At 40.9% G+C, this 20,262-nt stretch overlaps 1 protein-coding gene across 16 annotated transcripts in view; it reads right to left on the bottom strand.

Moving 5' to 3' along the window:
- The window catches only part of CSGALNACT1 (chondroitin sulfate N-acetylgalactosaminyltransferase 1), a 339,942-nt gene that overhangs the window by 143,071 nt on the left and 176,609 nt on the right, over positions 1-20,262 (bottom strand). Inside the window, exon 1 of one of the 16 annotated variants that reach the window (XM_082715180.1) lies at positions 5,495-5,749. The exons of the other annotated variants lie outside the window; for them this stretch is intronic. The gene's annotated coding sequence lies outside the window, so the exon portion shown is untranslated. Of the gene's footprint in view, positions 1-5,494; positions 5,750-20,262 lie in introns of those variants that run through there. 16 annotated transcript variants of the gene reach the window in all.

Genomic DNA, 20,262 nt, shown 5'->3' on the forward strand with positions numbered 1-20,262 from the left:
GCACTCTCCCCTCTTACTGGCTCCAGCCACACTGACCTCCTTGATGTTCTGGGAATACAGCAAACGTGAGATTTCTGTTCTCTTTTTCTAGAACATTCTTCTGCAAGACATCCACGGGGCTTACTCTCTCATTTCATTGAGGTTTGCTCAAAGGTCATACCCTCCGTGAGGCTTTTCTTAACTGTCCCACCCTAAGCAGCATTCCCTGACATCTCTATTCCCTTTCCTTACTTTATTTTTCTTCCTGCCCATTTTCAATGTCTGTCATTTTTTTTACATAACTTTGTTATTTGCCAGTTTCCTACTTTGGAATATAAATGCCATGAGGGACGGACTTCCATTATTCTCCACAATATCCCCAGTATGTAGACTAGGATCTCACACCTACCAGGTTTTCAATAAACTTGTGTTGAATGAAAGAATGAATAAAGAAAATATAGTCTCAACTCTAATAATAAATGCCTTTCTTTTTTTAATATTTTATTTATTTGTCAGATAGAGTGACAGTGAGCAAGCACAAGCAAGGGAGCAGCAGGCAGAGGGAGAAGCAGACTCCCCGCCGAGCAGGGAGCCTGATGCTATAAGTGATAGTAATAGCTCAGGAGTATAACTACTAAAATATACATATATATATGTATGTACTTAACTACACAGCCCACTCCTGTGAGGTAGGAACCCTGCCCTTAGGCTGATTACTTGACCCTTTTCCCCTTCCACCACTCTCTCAGAAATTTGGGGGGTTCTGTTGTTTGTTTTTAAAGATTTTGTTTGTTTATTTGAGAGACAGTGAGCATGAGCTGAGGGAGAGGGAGAGAGAGAAGCAGACTCCCCAATGAGCAGGAAGCCCAAGGCAGGACTCGATCCCAGGACTCTGGGATCATGACCTGAGTTTCAGCAGATGCTTAACCAGCTGAGCCACCCAGGCATCCCAGAAATTTGAGTTTTTTTAATTAGGGATCCAACATCCCTGTAGCTAAGCAAGTTATATTATCAGGATTTCCAAGTGGTTTCTGAATACTCTTGAAAAAAAGAAATGTTAATGCAGAAAAAGGAATACATATGCTTTAGAATATTAACATCAATCAAAATTATATATTTTACATCATGTGGCTTTTACAGAGATTTTATTTAACTTGCAACGCTTGCCTTTAGCTTCTAAAAATGAAAACTATTTTTAGCAAATTAACTACCCAATTATTGATTCAATTCTCAAATTATCAGTGTCATGGTTATCCAAGACAAGAAAAACTCTTTCTATACTGACACTTCATTTAGAGATTGAAAGGGAATAATGAACAAATTTTAAATCTAGTTATCTAAAAATTATTTTATCAAAGGATGAGGACATTACATACATGTCACCAATATTCTTAAAAGAACTCTTTTTTCCATGAAACAATTTACATAAAGGAATTTTCTCATTATTCACCAAACTAGAACATTCTGTACATGATTTGAAATTTTCCAGAAGAAATCACTTTCCAAATATTTGATATTCCTTGAACAACATGCTTGGGTAAATAGCTGTTTCATGCAATGGTGCCTTTCAGATTAAAAAAACTTAATTTTTATTCCTCAATGAACTTTAGAATGAAATTAAATATTTCAATGCTGTGTTTTAACACTAAAGATAGTAAGAAAAAGGAAAATCACAAACTAACCTCTTCCATGAACACAGACACAAAAACCACACTCAAAATTTTAGCAAACTGAATCCAGTAATATATAAAATATCAAGTTGATTTTATCCCAGGTAATAAGTTGTTTTAACATGCTGAAATCAGGAACTTAATTTCTTACATTAACAGTCTAAACAGAAAAATCCTATGATCATCTTAATAAATGCAGAAAATATATTTAATGATATTCAATATTCATGATTTCAAACCCCAAGGAAAGCAGGAATAGAAAATTACTTCTTTCCCTTTATTAGATTATCTACTGCCCCCACCAAAAAAATCCTTCGGGAAATGTCATACTAAATGCAGAGAATTTCGCTTTGATATTAGAAGGCAAGGATGATCACCTTCAGCACTTCTATTCAACAGGAAACTGGAGGCCTAGCCAGGATGATATGCATAAATAAATAAATGGTACAAGGACTGGAAAGGAAGAAACAAAGCTATCATTATTCACAAATGACATAATTATGTTTGTAGACTATCCAAAGGTATTTATAGACAAGCTGTTAGAATAGGAGAGTTCTCTGATGCAGAAAATCAGCTATACAGAAAAAATCAAGTACATTTCTATATAGCAGCATAAAAAGGTAATACTTGCAATAATATAATAAATAACAGGTGCTTCACAATAAATCTAACAAAAGATATGTAAAACTTCTGAGGATCTGGGGAAACAATTATTAAAACTTTTATTAAAACATTTAAAAAGACCTAGAGAAAGACTCAGTAGTGTAAAGATACCTATTGTCTCCAAATTAGTTCATAGAATCAATGCAGTCCCACCAAATTAAATCCCAAACTTTATTTGGGTGCTATGAAACCTTTTACATGGAAATGTAAAGGGCTCAGACAAGTCATAATTCTCTCAAAGAACAAGAGTGCCCTGTCAGATATCAGAATATTTTTTCTTCCATTAAACCAGTGTGGTATAGGCATAGAATAGACCAACAGAATATACTAGAATGCTCAGAAACTGACTCACATTCAGAAGGATAGGTGATGCCTCACAGACATAGAAACAATAGTATTTTCAATAAATGAAGCTGGGATGATTGTATATCCATACAAAAGAAATTAATTTTGATCTTCTTCTCACATCACACATAAATTAACTTCAGATGAATTTCAGAGACAAATATGAAAGGCTAAGTTTAATACAGAAAATGATTTAAAACAGAAAATACATTAAATTGATTAAATTTAATATAGAAAATACATTAAATATAGTATTTAATATAGAAAATACCCTCATTCCTTGATTTCAAACTAAATTACAAAGCTATAGTCACCAGAAAAGTATGGTATTGGCATTAAAAACAGACACAGAGATAAATGGAATAGAACGAAGAGCTCAGAACTAAACCCACACACACATGCGTTGATTTGTTTATGAAAAGAAGCCAAGAACACAGAATGGGGAAACGGCAGCCTCGTCAACAAATGGTATCGGGAAAACTGGACAGCCACATGTGAAAGAATGAAACTGGATCCCTACCTTACACCACACATAAATATTAATCCACATAAATGGATTAAAAACTTGAATGCAAGACCTAAAACCATAAAACTTCTAGGTAAGCTCCCCCCAGACATAGTTCTTGGCAATGATTTTTTAAATCTGACACTAAAAGCAAAAGCAATAAAAGCAAAAATAAATTAAGTGGGACTATATTTTACTAAAAGCTTCTGAACAGCAAAGAAAACCATAATCAAAATCAAAAGGTAACCTATAGAATGGGAGTAAATATTTGCAAATTGCACACCTGATGTGGGGCTAATATCCAAATTATACAGAGGACTCTAAAAACTCAGTAGCAAAAAAAAAAAAAAGAAAGAAAGAAAACAATGGCCAAACAATCCAATTTTACAAAGGTCAAAAGATCTGAATAGACATTTTTCCAAAGAAGACACAGCTAGTTAACAAGCACATGAAAAAATGTTCAGCATCATTAACCATCAGGGAACTGAAAATCAAATCACAATGAGATATCACCTCACACTTGTCAGAATGGCAAAAATTTTGAAAAATTAAAAAAAAAAGCAACAAGAAATAACAAGTGTTTGTGAGCAGTGGAGAAAGGGGAACCCTTGTGTGCTAATGATGGGAATGTAAATTGGTACAGCCAATTGTACAGCCACTATGAAGAACAGTATAGAAGTTCCTTAAAGTAGGGTGCCTGGGTGGCTCAGTGGTTTAAAGCCTCTGCCTTTGGCTCAGGTCATGATCTCAGAGTCCTGGGATCAAACCACGCTTCGCATCAGGCTCTCTGCTCAGCAGGGAGTCTGCTTCCTCCTCTCTCTCTGCCTGCCTCTCTGCCTACTTGTGATCTCTGTCAAATAAATAAATAAAATATTAAAAAAAAAAAAGAAGTTCCTCAAAGTATTAAAAATAGACTACCACATGATCCAGCAATTCTATTTGTGGGTATTTATCTGAAAAAAAAAAAAATCTACTAACTCAAAAAGATATATGGACCTCATGTTCATTACAGTAATGTTTATAATTGCCAAAATATGGGAACAACCTAAGTAGTCATCAATAGATGAATGGATGGAGACATTGTAATATATAAACATAAACCAAAAATACAAAAACCAAGCTCACCATGACAGAGAACAGACTGTGGCTGCCAGAGGTGGTGGGAGGGGGTGAGAGTAATGGATGAGAAGGGTCAAAAAGAAAAAAGGAAAAAGAAAAAATATCTTCATGACCTTGGGATAGGGAAGAGTACCTTAAACAAGGTACAAAAAGCACAAGCCATAAAGGAAAGGATTTATAAATTTGACTATACCTAATGTTTAATTTTCTGTTTATCAAGAAACACCATAGGAGTTAGAAAAGCCACATAATGAGAGAAGAGATTAGCTCTATGTATAACTAACAGAAAACTAGGATCCAGAATGTGTAAGGAACTCAGCAATCAATTCAAAGGTGGTCGACAACACAACACAAAATGGTCCACTTCACAAAAAAGAGGAAATCCATATGGTCATAAATATATGAAAAGGTGACCAACCTCACTGGGAAACAGAAAAAAGCCATGTAAAACACAAAGAGATAAAAATACACACCCTGGTTTAGAAAAAAAAAAATGGTATGACAATACTAAGTGTTGACAAGGATATATGTAAACTATGAAATGCAATGGAGATAAAGAGAAGCATATCCCATGAGCCAGCGTGTCCCCTTCTTAGGCTGAAAGAGAAAGTCATGCTAGCATGCACCAGGATGCAGCCATAAGAATGCTCACCCCTGTGTCTTCTGTAGTCCCCAAACCGTTACCAACCTTAAGAAGTGGAAAAACACAGGGCGCCTGGGTGGCTCAGTGGGTTAAGCCTCTGCCTTTGGCTCAGATCATTATCTCAGGGTCCTGGGATCAAGCCCCGCATCCATCGGGCTCTCTGCTCAGCGGGGAGCCTGCTGCCCTCCCCCCTGCACCCGACCCTGCCTGCCTCTCTGCCTACTTATGATCTCTCTCTGTGTCAAATAAATAAATAAAATCCTCAAAAAAAAAAAAAAGATTGATTTATTAAAAAAAAAAAGGAGTGGAAAAACACAATGTCATATCACCATTCAACAAAATACTATATGGCAGCCGAATGTACTGATCTATAGTTAGGCACAACAAAATAAATGCATCTTGGAAACCGAATGTGAACAAAGAAGCAAGACACAGAAGAAGAAGATGTACCGTCTGACTCCATTTACAGAGGATTCGAAACTAAGCAAAACCAAGTGATAATACATACAGACTGGCGAGATTCCTTTTTAAAGCAACAAAACTGTCACAAAAAACGAGAAGAGTGGTTACCTGGGGGAGGAGGAAGAGATGTGATTCCAGAAGCGACCACAGGAGGCTTCAGGTAGGCTGGCAGTGTGCTAGCTTCCACAGGTGTCTCTTTTCTAATTATTCATTAACCTATACAACTGCAGTCTATGGGCTTCTTTTGCATATCTGTTGTGTTTTGTAATAAAAATGACTGAAAATAAATGTGTAAATTTTAGAGCTAGGTTTCGGGATACAGTGGATAAAGGCTATCATAAACTAGCACGGTAAGACTGGAGAATGAGAAGAGTCAGACTGAAGACAGGAGTGGAGAACACTCTGTTACTCCCTCTTCTCAGCCCCACTGGGCTCCCTCCACTGTAACACGGACCCCAGGAAAGAATTCCGGCCCAAGCACACTGAAGGGCGCTCCACTCCGCTGTGCTGGGGTCCAGCCCTCCGGGTAGGTGCGCGGCCTCCTCTTCCTTCACAACAGCAAACAGAAGAGCAGGAGGAAGGGCAGAGAGCACAAGAGAGAAGGACTCGAGCCCGTTTGCCTTGTTAGTAGCAACTGTCACAAGGTCACGAGCAAAAAGGGCTCACTGCGAAGCTACTTCTGCTTCCGGTGAACCAACTGGGTAAGGAAGGCCTGAGCCGGCACTGGAGAGCTGCCGGGAGAAGAGAAACCAGCAGGGACCAAGGGGGCAGGGAAGGGAAGGCCCGAGCTCAGCGGGATGAGGAGAGGTCGCTCCTTCAGCACGAGGCCCCCCAATTTCCACATTTCCCACTCCTGACCCCTAGAGTATCTTCACCCTCCCTTCCTCCTCTACTCCAAGGCCTCTGCTCTCCTGAGCCCCTTTTGCCCCTCTTGATAGAGCTGGTCCCAGGCCTACGCTGAGGTCTCACCCAGGAAACCAGAACTGTCGGGGAGGAACATGGCTGTGGTCACTCCCTGAGCCCTGCAGTCCTCCCACAGCCCAGTCCAACGCTGGGACCCCTATGGAACTTGGCCGCTAACACGTAACACGTTTCATGCGATCTGCAACTTTGAAAATGACATTCATGGACAGCCGAAGTACGTTCTCTAATTAGGTTTCCTTGCTCCCTTCATACCAATGATTTAGGCTCACACACACACACACACACACAAAATATTTTGAATGTCCCTTTAGAATAGAATAGTATAGTAGAATACTATATATATATATAGAATAGAATAGAATAGTAATGACCTAGAAGCACAAAAACAAAATCATTTGCAGCATACAGAAGCAACCGGTAAGTCACAGATGACCAGGTGTCACCTCTGCCCTGGCTCTCTGAAAGCCCAGTCTCCCCATGCACCACCCCAAGTGCCCAGGCCAGTCGTCACCAGACTCTCCCTTAATTCCATCTGCTCTCTGCCATTCTCCCAGCCACAGCCCTACATCAGATCCTAATTTGTGGCTCTACAGTGACCCAGCATGGCAGCCTCCTAAGTGCTCTCCCTACCCCTCCACTCAATTCCTTTAATTCAAGCTTTAGGGTCTCTGGACCAAGCCTCCTAATGACATAAGTCTGCTTAGAATCTGTACACCTCACACATACTCACTGACTCTCAGTGACTCCTAGAGACTTGAGCCATTCTGTCCAATCTACCTTCTCAGCCTCTTCCCTAGCCACATGGCTCCCCATGCCCAGGACTCCTACCACAGTGTCCTCCCCACCCTCCCGCCTGGGTGGCACACCACGGCCACTTTGGAACCCTGGGTGTGTTTCCGCAGCTCTACTCACCCTATACCTGCTCCTTCCAGGAATACGGCTTCTGCTTAGAACTTCCCATCCTGATGGGAGCCTTCTGTTTTCCGTGCACCCACAAGCCTACACTGAAACTTTGCTTAAGGCATTTCGAAGGAGCACATCTACCGCCAAACTCTTAATTTTCCTCCCCAAGTTGGGGCTTCCCTGTCTCAGTGTATGGATCTACCCTCCACCTGGTCGCTCAGACCAAAAACGCTAGGAGTCCGGTGTGATGCTTGCCTTCTCTCCCGGCCTCATGCAATCTCTCCACAGCCCCGTCGGTACCCTCTCCAGAATGCGGCCCAGCTGAGCACTTCTCTCCAGCCCCACCCCGGGGTCAGAGCACCTTCCTGAGAACCCGCCTTGTTTTGTGCCCAGCCCCACCCCCCCCACCACGGCTCTTCTAACCCCTTTGCCACAGAAGAAGCCGGGAACCTTTTAAAAACATAAAAGCCAAACCTATGGTCGCCTTTGTTAAAGGACTCCACTGATAATCCATTGATTTTAAGATAAAATTCCTTACCTTTTCAAAAGCCCGAAGTACCACGTTGGCTGCATAATAGATTACAATCCCCTTGGGAACAAAAATAAAACAAAACAACAGCAACAACAAAAGAGATGCCAGTTTAATTTGGCTGGGGTGAGAGCCAGGTTAAGTTTTTGAGCTCCTGCAGACATTCTGAACATGCAGCCTGGGGCTAAGAACCACAGAACTAGGTGACTGACCCTAACTCCTTCCAGCCTCCTCTCCCTCCCACAGACCCCTCACCTACTGTGCCTTGTTTATTGTTCCTCAAAGATATGGAACCCATTCTTTCCTGGGGGCCTGTGCAAGAGGTGTTTCTACCACCCTGTGTGTTTCTGCACCTTCTCTAGCCCACCCTGTAATGTTTACTCCTTCACAACTATCCGAACTCATCAGAAATATCAATTTCTGAAATATCAGTTCACTGGAACAGAAACTCCATGAAAGTAAAATCCTTATCTGTGTTGTTCATCACAGACTCCCAAGCTCCTAGAACAGCACCTAGCACACAGCAGGCATTCAGTAAATATTTCTGGAATAAATAAGTGATAAGCAAGGGAACATACGCAAGTCACCTCCATCTATCATGCTGAGCTGCGCGGTGCACGCAGGAGGACCTCAATGAATCCATTCCATTTCAGGAACTAAAAATAACCATTACATTACAAATTTGGCTCAGCTTGAAAGGTTATGGTCATCCTTACTGTAAATATCCTTTCCTTAACCTATATAGAGAGAATAAAATTAAAGCTGTTCTAAAGACCAAAATCCAACTTTCGAACAGTTCTAAAATTGGTAAACATCATACAACAAGACGACCAGTCTAGCTGACTCTCAGAATGACAAAATTTAAAATAAAGCATCCTTTCATTCTTCTCTGACATAAACCGTCACCTGTCTAGGTAACCTAGCATTACTGCTTTCTTGCCAGACTATGACCACTACATTCTTCGACATCATGTAAAATTTTAAAATTCAATCTTTTAACCTATATTTATGGCACTCGTGCATATAATCAGGTCATTAGAGATATTTTTCAAATTCAAGTTTCTCTAATAATCAGTTTCAGTGAAAATAAACAGGAAGCCCAAAGGATAAGTGAGAGATACTCAAAAATTATTTTCTCTACTTCCACTTTTTGGATACTAAAAGTAGAGGCACCTCTATTCACACTTTAAAGAAATACAAGGCTGATCTAGTCTTTAAGCGCCCATTTCTAGTGATAGGGAGAGAATAATCACGATCAAAAAGTAACTTCTACTTCTAATGAGCTGAATGATGATCTCCAAGACGCATCCACATCCTAATCCCCAGATCTCTGAGCTCTACCTCACATGCACAGAGAGTGAATATTACCTTCTGTGGCAAAAGATGTGACGTTAATGATCTCCCGAGGAAGAGTTTATCCTGGATTGTCTGGGTAGGTCCTAAATGTAATCCCATGTAGCCTTCAAGAGAGACAGAGCAAATGCTGACACAAAAGAAGGAAAGGCAATTTGATCAAGGAGGCGGAGCCTGGAGGGATGTGGGCAAAAGCCGATGAATGCCCAGAACTTCTAAAAGCTACGAGAGGCAAGAAATGGATTCTGCCTGGAACCTTCTCTGAGATTCTCCTTTAGAGTGAGCACAGCTCTGTTGACACGTTGATTTTAGACCTCTGGCCCCCAGAACTGTGAGAGAATGAATTTCTACAGTTTTAGGTCTCCTAGTCTGCGGTCATTTGTTACAACAGCCACAGGAAACTAATACACACTTCACTGAATTAATATATGCTAGACCTTATGAGAGCATGGCATGAGAAATTTGACCTCTACCAAAAACAAATTTTTGTTTCAAGGTAAATACATTTCTTTAACATCTACATTTTAAATATGTATAATTGAAATATAATCTCCATTTTACAAGACAGATCTAAATCACAGTTCTCCATTCTCATTAGGATTTAAAGCTACTCAAGCTGCTGTTTCTGTAAGGTAATTTCCCATCTGGAAAGATAAGATGAAAATTCTTACAGGAATCCTTGTAGAGATAATGAGGAAAAGGATAATAATGGACTACCACTCAAAGATCTACAGTCTTTAAGCAAAAGTAGCCCTTTGAAGAATAGTTACTACGAACTCTCTTTCTAAGAAAGGGAACACAAGGGCTTGCAAGAGCGAGGCCCTCAGCATGAGAGCCATTTGGATCTCAGGTATCTCCATTCTGGCTCAGAGCCCTTTGCACAGCAATGTGTCGCCCACAGAAGGGTGAGAATGACATTTTCAACTCACCCAGAGTCTGTTCTTTTTCCAGGAACAGGGCTGAATCTTCTCTGATGACATGCAAACATCGGGTCACCTTTAAGGCTAAAGTGCAATATGGGGTTGGACGACAGACTGTGGCAACTCAACAGTCTCAACCCTCAGCTTGATATAGGAAAAAAATTACAAACAAAACCCCAAACTTATGTACTGTGATGATAAGAAGCCAGTCCTTCTTTGCTCAGAACCAAATTTCTACCAGCACAAAAAGGAAGCCTTAGGGAACAGTAAACATCAATTATTCAGCATCAATCAGCCAAGACAAGGAGTGAAAGGATCTGCCTGGAACCCATCCCAGGTAATATCAAACAATCTAAAACATCAGGCCTTAATGAGTGTGGGTCAGTACTACCATCTTCCCATTAAAAAGTACGACAGACAAAGAGAAAGTGTGTCCATCAGGACCAAAACTTTTAGCAACTGGATTAAGAGGCAACTTTCTTAATCTTGGAATTTATAAAATCCCACCATATGCATCATACTTCCTAATGAAATGTTAAAAGTGTTCCCTTTGGGATCAGGAATAAGATAAGGATGGCCATCACCACTCCCTTCAACACTGTACTCAAGATCCAAGCTTGTACAGTAGCACCCAAAAAAGGAAAAAGAAAAAGAAAAAAAAAAGAAACATTATAAGGAATTGCAAAGAAGAAATGAAATAGTCATTATTTACTGATGTGTGATTATATCTCTAAAAAGACCAGAAGAAAACACAGATAAAATACAACAATAAATAGGGGCACTTAACGAGGTTGCTAGATACAAAACTCAATATGGAAAAATCAATTGTATTTCAATCTACCAGCACAAACAGTTAGAAAATATTAAAAAATAAGATAGCATTGACTATATTATCTAAAATACAAAAGTACCTAGAAATGGATTTAAGAAAAGATGTGTAAAACCAGTAACTAGGAAAATTACACAATAAGACAGGGTTTTCTAAAAGTAACTCAGGTGTATGGATAGGTTTTAGTTTCAACAAATGTAAAGGAAAATTAACTGAATACAATTATCACCATATCTTCTATCAACTGAATACAATTATCACCATATCTTCTATCAACTGAATACAATTATCACCATATCTTCTCATCCAACCAGTGCTTTCAGGGGGTTTTGTGGGGGTCAGGGTTTGTTTTTTGAGACAGAAGGAGAGCATGTACATGAGCAGGGTTGGGAGCAGGGAAGACAGAGGGAGAGAGAGAAAGAAAGAATCCTAAGCAGGTTCTACAGGGCTCAATCTCTTGACCCTGAGATCACAACCTGCGCTGCAATCAAGAGTAGGACACTTAACTGACTGAGCCACCCGGGTACCCCCAAACAATGCTATTTGAAATCAAGAGCTATCTTGATAAGTCATGTAAGAATTCTGATCAGAGAGTGCACTGTAGGTTCTGGGGGTAGACTGGAATTCTTGTCATTATCCCATGTCTTAACCAAACATTGAAGAGACATTTGAATTTCCACACTGTCACTATAGTAACAGTGAAAAACAAAAAGACATTAAGTCCTTTAATGTTATAATAAGGATATAGAAAAGTTGTTAGAATGTAAGATCTAAGGTGGCATTTTCTGAATATTTACAAAACCTGGTATTTTCCGGATATTTATAAAACTTCAGCACATCAGCACTCAGCCAATCCATTTAGAGTAAGTGGTCCAAACCAATGGATATAACCAGGGTCAATTCATCCTTGCACAGGAATTATTTAGAATTTCTGCCTTGTTTTTTTAAGTCATTCCCTTGTTGAAGCCTCCTTTAAATGTAGATGGAATGGACAGCTTCCCTTAATGTGAAATTTATCAAGTACACTTCTTTTTTTTTTTTTTTTTTAATTTTATTTATTTATTTGACAGAGAGAAATCACAAGTGGGCAGAGAGGCAGAGAGAGAGAGAGGAGGAAGCAGGCTCCCTGCTGAGCAGAGAGCCCGATGCGGGACTCGATCCCAGGACCCCGAGATCATGACCTGAGCCGAAGGCAGCGGCTTAACCCACTGAGCCACCCAGGCGCCCCTATCAAGTACACTTCTCAAAATTTTCCATTAGCCTGAAAACATCAAAAGTCCAAGCATCAGTGGTTAATTCCTTTGAGCTAAGACACTATGTCACCTGGAATCCATTTTCAAAAGGAAAACACTTCTTTTTTTTTTTTTTTTTTAAGATTTTATTTATTTATTTGACAGAGAGAGATCACAAGTAGGCAGAGAGAAAGGAGGAAGCAGGCTCCCTGCTGAGCAGAGAGCCCGATGCGGGACTCGATCCCAGGAGCCTGAGATCATGACCTGAGCCGAAGGCAGCGGCTTAACCCACTGAGCCACCCAGGCGCCCAAAAAGAAAACACTTCTTAGAGGAGGTAACATAAAGCTACCACTATCCAGTTTTAACACCAAACTTAATTTCCCTGACTCACAAGCACGATTTGGGAGAATCTTCTGATAACAGAGAGGGGGAAGCACAGTACTTTGAGGGAGACAGAATCCAGAGTACATGGCGCTACCATTAGCCAGATGGGCTGGCACGGCGAGGTATCCTGGAAAGTACAAAGCTAATGACATTGCAGTGTTATAGGAAAAGTGAGAAGACACTAGAAAAAGCAAATGCATCTGAAAATTTAGCTGAGGACACAGTTCTGCTATCAAGACGTGTTGAAGAGACTATTGATGATGGTACTTTTTCATATCCTGACTTGCACAGCTGATGACCTGTTCTCTATAGCACCCTAGTGGGCTATGGTAAACCCATAAAAGCAGGGGTTGAGTTTAATTCTCTTACAGACCCCAGAGCACAAAGAAAGCACTCTGAACCCAGCAGGCACTGAGTAGTATCCCTTGGTGAATTAAAAATTCATTTCAAAACAAGTAACTGAGTTCTGGGGGATATAAAAATTGCATTTTTAAACTAGAGATAGCTTTTGTTTGTTTGTTTGTTTGTTTAAATTTTAAGTTCGTTGCTGACAATACCAAGTGTTGCCAAGGATATGAAGCAACTAGAACTGGCATCCATTGCTGGTGGGAGTCTAAACTGGCACAACCAATTTGGAAAACTGTTGATTAGTGTATTCTAGAGATAAACATAGGCTTGCTCTATGACCCAGTAATTCAAGAACTGATATCCCCCAGAAAACACATACAAGGATATTTATTCATAGGGAAGCTTTGTTTGTAATAGCCAAAAATTAGAGAACACAAAATCGTCCATCAACAGAAGAATTGATAAACTGTAGTATGGTCATACAATAGAATATTACCCAACACCAAAAAAGAACACCACTGCTATACGCAGCAGCATATAATCAGTCTCACAGACACAACATCTTATCTTGACATTTATGTGAAGTTCAAAACCAGGCGAAACTCATCCCAGATGTTGGATTAGAGCAGAGGTCCAAATAGTGGTTATTTTGTGGGGAGGAGGCATTAACTGTGAAAGAGGGTAGATAGGAAGCCTTTTGGAGAGCTAGATGTGTTCTAAATACTGATCTGGGAAGTGATTATACAGCTATATTCATATGTAAACTTCACTGAGTTCTACACTTAAAATTTGTGTACCTTGTATGTGTTTACATAAATTATGCCTTATTAAAAAGGTAAACAAGAAAAAAAAGTTGGCTGTTTTCCAATGTTTAGTATTTGTTTTAATCATTTTAATTAAGGGAAGCCCATTTTCCTTAAGCATATCATTGCTGTTGGCTATAATTTGAATGTCTGAACACTTGAAAAGACACCAACCAATCAAATGGGGAACAGCACTTATCTCCCCTACACAGACACATACTGTCTGTCTCACCAGTTTGTTCCTCATTAACATCTAAAAGGAGCCCTAATCAAAATCTAGACATAAACAGAGAGCAAGAGGTAATGAGGACAGGCACAGAAATGAGCAGTACTTCCAACTTCATGGCAGGGTTTAAGGCTGTAGCTCACACTATCCCTGAGGGTTCCAGTAATTTAATAAGACATGTACAGAGATGTCTCTGATTCTTGAAGCTCTACATTTGATATGCATAAGACGCTCATCTGCTAAACCCTCTGTCTTACATGAGCCAGTCCCTAGCTAAATGTCTGTTACGCAGGGAGTCATGGAATTCTAGCATGAGAAGCACTTGAGAATTATTACTGACATAAGTCTGGTGTCTGTCTACACGGCACAAGTACAAAAAGCTCCTGAGAGCAGTCAGAAATCATAACCAGGGGAAGTCACTGTCAGCTGCCATCTTTCTTCACGGATTCCTGTGGCTACTATGGATTTTCACTACTACGAGGACGGAACACTGAGGCATATTCTTATTTTGTAGGAGTAGTTTCATTTCTTACCAAACCATGTTTCCAACGGATGATTAACCCCTCCCTTTCCCAGATAGTAAATATTTCCAGAGTTCCGGTACATTTTAATACTGGCCCAGTGAGTAAAACTCAATATATATGCAAAAAAGTAATAAACATATTTTAAGTTAATGATTAAAACAGGAAGAATTTTTTGTGTTGTTGTTTTTTTTTTAAGTAACGCCAGATGAAAATTAGCACTATCTGAAAAAAATCCTATTGAAAAGCCACAGAGAAATGTATTACCTTCAGCTTTCACAGTGGAAGCCCATGGAAAATGGCTTCAGCTATTTTAGCCCCTGACTTTTAGAGAGCTTTAAAGCAAACCTACAGTCCATCAGCAAACTAGGAATAGAAATCTTTGTTCTTTTTGCTACCAGACAATGGCAGCCTGAAAAGCTAATTTACAAGATGTCTGAATATCTTGGATGAAAATACTGTAAGTTTTCTGATAAATTGGATTCATTTCAAAGTATTTAGATTAAAACTGCTTGCTTTATTTTCACCAACAAAGAAGTCATTACATTATTTTTCCCTTTAGTTGACTTCCCACCTGAATGGGAATACAGTTATCATCATATGTCACATTGTAATTTCCTGTTTTAAATGGCTAGATAAATCATCTACCATCAAGTGTTTTCTTCAAAAACAGCAATAAGAATAGAAATAAATAAAAGAATAGAAATGCTTCCCCTTAAAATAATAATCATATGTTCACATGCTTATTTAATTTTAGAGTTCATCTCCCCACCATCATTGAATTGTAGAGCCGTCTCCCAGAAGACGTAAATGTTTACTTATCTATAAAATTTTATCTTCCCTGATGAAAGAGATAAAAACTTTAAAATTCATGCCATTAATTTTCTCCTTTCTTGTCATTCTTCGATGCAGTGAAAGAAGAGTAGCATTTTAGGCTTACCACTGATTCTAAGAGAAAAATCTCAGTAATTTTCAGAAGAGGTTAACACAGGAAGTCAAGAAAGGAAAAGGAAAAAAAAAAGCAAGAAGATTCAAGAATCCCTTCTGGGAAAGAGCCTTACTGATGATTAAGACCCAAACATCAAAAGGACAAAGTCTTCTTTGGTCAGCAAAAAAATCACTTATATATATATGTATTACTCACAAAGAACAAGTTTTAATTCAATATATTATATTATTTCAATTATATATAATAGAATATATAAATATTATATATGTTATATTATAATATAATAAATATATTAATGATATATCGTAAATATATTAATAATATATTACCATATTATAAATTAATATATGATATATCATAAATATATTTGTGATATAAAATATATTTAGTTATATATTATAAATGTATTTATAGTATATATTATTTCATTATTATAATATATATTACATTATTCAATCAATATATTATATTAATTCAATACAATATATTATTTCAACAGGTCACATTAATTGTATTTATCCAACTACAAATAAACAACTTTACCCTTTGGGTAGATAATCTCAGTTGCCAAAGTTGCAAAGCACACTTCCTAAGCAAAGGAAGGAGACTGGGTAGCAAATACTAAAAACTGCATTTCTAAGGGCTCTTAAATGTTTACACAACATAAGGTTTTATTGTTTGAGGTCATTTATGACAAATGCCCACTAGGGTTTTTCAGGGACATGCATAACTAACAAATGACACTAGGTTTCATTCTGTCCAGGTTAACATAGACAACTTGAAATGAGATACAGTGGAGAACTTTCTCTAGAAAACTGCCATGGTCCTAAAAATCATATTTACAAAGCAAGAAGACAGGTGCACCTAGGTGATTCAGTCGTTAAGCATCTGCCTTCAGCTCGGGTCGTGATCCCAGGGTCCTGGGATCAAGCCCAGAATTGGGCTCCCCTCTCAGCAGGGAGCCTGTTTCTCCCTCTCCCATTCCCTCTGCTTGTGTTCCCTCTCTTGCTGTCTCTCTCTGTCAAATAAATAAATAAAATATTAAAAAAAAAAATAGAAAGCAAGAAGACAATTCAAGGGATTTAAAGTCAAAATTGTATCTGTTACAGCCTGTGGAAATGACCCTAAATGAGGAATACATAGAGGACACGAGATGAAATGAACAAAAAGCAGATTTGCACCTCCCACCAGCAGGTCATGGAACAGGAAGCACTCCTACTGCGTCAGTGTTCTGAGGTTTTACTTTGATTTCAAGACATGAAAAAGATGAAGTCAGCTCGGTCCATCCTCTTTTCACCTAGCCAGACCCAGCAAATTAGCCCTTACCCATTCCTTCAGTCCAACGCTGACCGCCTGGGCAGCTAGTACGTTGAACAAGCACAACTATAGAATGGGATCAAAACAAAACTCCCTCAGCCCTTTTAAAAATCGATCAAGGGGAGGTGGACTTTCCTTGCTCCTGATGAAAATCTGGACAACGGCCAGATCCTCTCTGCTCACTCCTACCTCACTGAGAGTCACAAAACCATCTTAATTCAGAGATTAGACTTCCCAATCCCTTTTTGTTTTTTTTAAAGAAGTGGGGAAGGGGGCAGAGGGAGAGGAAGAGAGAGACAATCTTAAGCAGGCTCTACGCTGGGCACGGAGCCTAATGTGGGGCTCAATCTCACAACCCTGAGATCATGACCTATGCTGATTTCAAGAGTCAGGTGCTCTGACAACTGAGCCACCCTAGTGCCCCTTTCCCAATCCCTTTTAATAATTCATACTCCAGGGACGCCTGGGTGGCTCAGTTGGTTAAGCAGCTGCCTTCGGCTCAGGTCATGATCCCAGCGTCCTGGGATCGAGTCCCACATCGGGCTCCTTGCTCAGCGGGGAGCCTGCTTCTCCCTCTGCCTCTGCCTGCCATTCTGTCTGCCTGTGCTCGCTCTCTCCCCCTCTCTCTCTGATAAATAAATAAATAAAATATTTTAAAAAAATAATAATAATAATTCATACTCCAAATCTGACTTAGATTCTATCCCCCATTTCCAGGGCTAGGCTGGATTCAGACAAGTAGTCTTGAGGAGGAGGGTGGATCAGGCTTTCTTCTTTACAGCTGCTGATCCCCTCAGAGGCTGGGATACACGGGAGGAAGAAGAAAAAGCAGTAGGAAAGTTCGTACTAAACTGGTTCCGTCAGCAGTTGGCATCCATTCCTGAGCCTGCCAGATACCTAAAGCTCATTCTTCCTGTATGGGTTGTTTAGTGGGTTCTTGGGAGATTCTCATTGCTGGAAACCTCTGTCCCTTGACCTGGGTGAACTTATCTCTGTGCCATCAACCTCCGAAACCCTATTGGGTCTGGCATCTGTTTCCAGCCTCTTGCTCCTAGGGGCCCTCTTCACGGCCCAATTTATCTGACAGAATCCAAGAAGACATGCTGTTCTCCCATGTGTGTGGTTTACCTCTGGTGACAAATAATAATCATTTAACCTCTCTTGGCTCAACAAACACAGTTGAGTACAGGGCAAAGCCCAAAGCCTCCAGCCAACCCTCCTCAGGCCACCTGAGGCTCAGGGCCCCACCACGGTGCCCTCCAGCTGCCCAGCCCAGGGCTGGGGCAGACAGCTGGCTGCGTCCACAACCCTCTCTCCTCTCCTTAGTTTGACCCATTTGGAGCTGGGGGCTGGTTTTCAAAACTGCCTCATCTGCCAACTCATATGTCTATTGAATTTGGATCCCTAGTGGAAAAGGCAATTTTAAAGTTCCATCACAACTCGCCTGTGTAATTGGAGTGGCCAAAGACGCTCAACTGATTGAGAAATAAACACAGTGGTTTTATTTTTTCCAGGAACTGCTACCACCAGCTGCGCACTGTGTACCCTTCCTCCCCCTGGGAAGCGAGTGACTTTTATTCTCAGCCCATCCCAAAACATTTGATCACTCTGGGTTATTAAAGTGGTGCAGCATACCCAATATCACCTACCAAGTACTCTTGTCTAAAAATCATTCATCTGAATCTAATCAAGTTTCTAAATCTACCTACTGGCTTCTAGACAATACCAGGGATAGGGAAACAAGTTCTTTGTCACCATTAGGAAGTAAGAAGTCACGAGGGTGAAACTTCTTATAGGACAAATTCTAACAAATTAATGTCATGAGTCCCCGCCCTCTTGCCTGGCTTCACTCCCCTGAGGACAGAGCAGATAAAAGCTTGGGGGACACTTCTCCTCTGTCATTCGTTGCTGTTTTCTTTGCTGATGGCCTATTCTTTTAATGACTGACCCCAGTCGCAGCTGGTACAGATGGACAAGCGGAGACCCAAACAAGCCTTGCTGGCAGGGGTTTCCGTCCCGAGCAGGAACGCTAGGGTTTGGTGGTCTGTTGTTAGATCTAATTGCATCTTCCAGCTGTCTCCTAGCTGGCAGCACCCTGTCACCTGGCATTGATATGAGGGCCTTTTTAGTCCACCTGGTCACCCAAGCTAGTATTCCGTGTGAGCCAGGGTCAACACTGGCCTGCTCAGGGGGGAGATCCTGTTTGCGTATTTCTCAGAAACCATGAATTTGAGGAAACAGCCTTGTTTCCTCTACAACCGGCTACACCACCATACCCTCTCTCACCAATGCTCTTCTTTGTGCTCCGTCAGCACCAGACAGATCAACAAGTCCTACAACTTGGCAGGCATCCAATAAGGATCCCACAGTGTCTGCTTCTTGTGGACCTCAAGAATTGTATGAGCCATCCTCCTGCCCCTCTCCTCTACCTCGGCTCAGAAACATGGCCACCTCCAAACCACGTTAGCCTCTCTGATCTCCTTTGGGAGAGAGGAGCTTCTTTTACTCATAAGGACTGTATGCAGAAGCCCACCTCCTTCTCGATCCTGGGCCTCCTCTTAGCAGCCGCTGGTAAAAGTTGGCCAAACGAGTGTCCTTCTCACACCAGGAAGTAGAACAGAGGCTGTGTGTGGAACTGGAGCACTTCGACTTCTGTTCTCCACAGGATACTAGCCCTGCGGTTGGGGCCGGGGTGAGCAGCCCACAAAGATCTCAGTGGGCACCTCCTGGCACCTGCAGCTTCTGCTGGGTATCAGGTCACCGTGCCAGGCAATGAAAACACAAGATGAGTGAGACCAACTTGCCCTGACTTTGAAATCACAAGAAAGGAAGCAGGGTACACATTCTGCCACTTCCTAGCTGGTTGATTTGAGTAAGAAAATGAAGCCGGAGGCGCCCGGGGGGCTCAGTCAGTTGAGCGTCTGCTTTCTGCTCAGGTCGTGATCTCAAGGTTCTGGGATCAAGCCCCGCATTGGGCTCCTTGCTCAGCAGAGGTCTGCTTCTCCCTCTTCTGACCTTCCTCCCCACTTGTTCATTTAAAAAAAGAAAAGAAAAGGAGGAGGAGGAGGAGGAGGAGATGCTGATGTGAACACTTTGAGTCTGTAACTAGCAAATGAGAGTGGTGTATGAAGATGACCCGCAAATCCTGAAGCAATCTCATCCAACAACTTAACAAACCGACTGGCATCCTCGGAGTCCAGTCCTCTGCTACAGTTAACTCCAAAGTAAAACGAAGAGCTAGCTGTCGCGCACGGTAACTAGATCCCGTAGTTGCGGTTGCACTGAATGGAGCAGTGGAAAAAATTATGCCACAGCCCTCCTGGGCTTTCACTCAGCCTTGGGGCTGGGGCGGGTTCCAGATCAGCCACCGCCTTTTCAGATCAGGAGTGGGTGGGGTGCACCGGCTGCCTCGGAGGCAGCAGGTGCATGCAGGCTGCAGATGCTACCCTAAAATCTAGCCCCCCAGCTTGTCCCTGATGTTCAGAGTAAGAATTTATCGTTTCTAACGTTAACTCTCTCAAAAGCCCAGTCCTATTTAGTGAGGCAGCTGAGCATGCTGCCAGTTTTAAGGACGTTAGGATAATCGTACTGGACATGTGTCATGCTTTGGGACTTTGTGTACACCCTCCCTACGCTT

The sequence above is a fragment of the Mustela nivalis genome (genome assembly GCF_964662115.1).
Source record: "Mustela nivalis genome assembly, chromosome: 20".
NCBI classification, from domain to species: Eukaryota; Metazoa; Chordata; class Mammalia; order Carnivora; family Mustelidae; genus Mustela; species Mustela nivalis.